The sequence below is a fragment of the Cavia porcellus genome, unplaced genomic scaffold (genome assembly GCF_034190915.1).
Source record: "Cavia porcellus strain 051 isolate PalLab524CR breed Dunkin Hartley unplaced genomic scaffold, mCavPor4.1 scaffold_81, whole genome shotgun sequence".
Lineage (NCBI taxonomy): Eukaryota > Metazoa > Chordata > Mammalia > Rodentia > Caviidae > Cavia > Cavia porcellus.
Genome location: NW_026947564.1, coordinates 950,435 through 952,795, shown reverse-complemented (window position 1 = coordinate 952,795; position 2,361 = coordinate 950,435). Strand labels below are relative to the sequence as shown.

The following is a 2,361-nucleotide window of genomic DNA, read 5'->3' as shown; positions in this document are numbered from 1 at the left end:
AAACCTAAACCTAACGCTAACCCTAACCCTCTAACCCTAACCCTAATCCTAACCTTAACCCTAACCCTAACCAAACCCTATCACTATTACTAACCCCAACCCCTAACCCCAACAGTAAAACTAACATTAATCCAAACCAAAATCTTTGAGCCCAACTCTAACACAAACGCAAAACATAACTCTATCATTAACACTAACCCTAACACTATCCCAACAGGAACCTGAACACTAACCCTAACCCTAACACATAAGCCTAACCCTAACCCAAACACGATCCCTAACCCTAACCCTAACCCTAACACTAAACCTAACCCTAACGCTAACCCAAACCCTCTAACCCTAACCCTAACCCTAACCCTAATCCTAACCCTAACCAAACCCTAACACTATTCCTAACCCTAAACCTAACATTAACCCAAAACAAAATCTCTAAGGCCAACTCTAACCCTAACACTAAACATAACCCTAACACTAACATTCACCCTAACACTAACCCTAAACATAACGTTAACCCTATTATTAAACCTAACACACACCCTAACCCTTACGCTAAACCCTAACTAACCCTAACCCTATCACTAACCCTAAACCTAAACCTAATCATTAACCCTTAACCTAAACCTAACTCTTAGCCTAACCCTAACCCTCTTAACCTAACCCTAACCTAACCCTTAAGTAACACTAACCCTAACCCTAATCTCTAACCATAACCTTAACTCTAAACCTAACCTTAACTCTAAGATCAACCCTATCCTCTAAGCCTAATCATAACCATAACCGTAATCCTAACATTTAATCCAAACCCGAACCCTAACCCTAAACCTAACCATAACCCTAACCCTAGCCTTAACACAAACGCTAACACTAACGCTAACCCATAAACCGAAACCTAATCAAAACACTAAACATAACACTAACTCTAAGCCAAAACTCTAACCCTAACCCTAACCATAACCCTGACATTAAACCTCTAACCCATCCCTAACCCTAACCCTAACACTAACCCTAATTCTAAGCCTAATCATAAACTTAACTATAAACCTAAACCCAAACCTAACCCTAACCCTTAAGCCCTAACCCTAACACTAACCCTAACCTCTAACCCTAACCGTAAACCTAACCCTACCCCTAATCCTAACCCTACCATCTAACCCAAATGCTATCCCTAAATTTAACCCTAACCCTTACCCTAACCCTAATCCCTATCCCTAAACCTAACTCTAACCCTAAACCTAACTCTAACCCTTACCCTAACCCTAAACCTAACTCTAACCATAACACTAACTCTCATGCTCGCTTTGGCAGCACATATACTAAAATTGGAATGATACAGAGAAGATTAGCATGGCCCCTGCGCAAGGATGACACGCAAATTCATGAAGCGTTCCATATTTTTGTGAAGTATTCCAGATCCTATAGCCAAATGATTTCCAACCCAGACTGATATATCCTACAAAACTATCATTCACAATAGATGGTGAAATATGATACTTCCATGACAAAGAACAGCTGAAGAACTTCATGAACATCAAACCAACAAAAAATATTGTAAGACAGTTTAGATACACAAAGGAAAAAACCACTAAGCAAAGCAAATAATTAAACAGAACAGAAAGATAAAGATGCAACAGCAGAGAGATAACATTCCTACAATTAACTAGAATTTAACAGTAATAACCATTAATGTAAATGGTCTCAATGCACCAATCAAAAGCAACAGACTAGCAGAATGGATCAAGAAACAAAATCCAACCATATGCTGTTTACAGGAAACCCATCTAACCCAGAAGGATATTCACAGACTGAAAGTCAAAGGATGGAAAACAATTCTTCATGCAGCAGGAATCCAAAAAAAAGGCAGGAGTAGCCATTCTGTTTGCAGACAACGTGAACTTTAAACCAACAATGACCATAAAGACAAAGAAGGTCACTACATACTTGTAAGGGAAAAACTCCAAGAGGAAGAGATAACTATCTTAAATATATACGCATCAAACTCCAGAGCCCCTAGTTATATAAGACAATTATTAACAGAAATGAAAACTCAAATTATCAGTAACAAAATTTTAACAGGAGACCTTAATACGCTATTGACACCAAGGGACAGATCAAACAGACATAAAATGAGCAAAGAATTAACAGAACTGAATCACACCTGTGAACAAATGGGTTTGATAACATATACTGAATGTTCCACCCAACAACATCAGAATACACATTCTCAGCAGTACATGGATCATTCTCTAAAGTAGACCATATATTAGCACAGAACATATTTAAACAAATGCAAAAGAGTTGAAATCATCCCTTGCATGTTATCGGATCATAGCGCTCTGAAATTAGAAATTAGTGATAAAAGAT

At 38.1% G+C, this 2,361-nt stretch overlaps 1 non-coding gene across 1 annotated transcript; it reads left to right on the top strand.

Moving 5' to 3' along the window:
* Positions 1 to 1,289: 1,289 nt before the first annotated feature.
* LOC134475125 (U6 spliceosomal RNA) lies at positions 1,290 to 1,396 on the top strand. The gene has a single exon (XR_010046095.1). It is a non-coding gene; the product is annotated as a U6 spliceosomal RNA (small nuclear RNA).
* Positions 1,397 to 2,361: the final 965 nt, after the last annotated feature.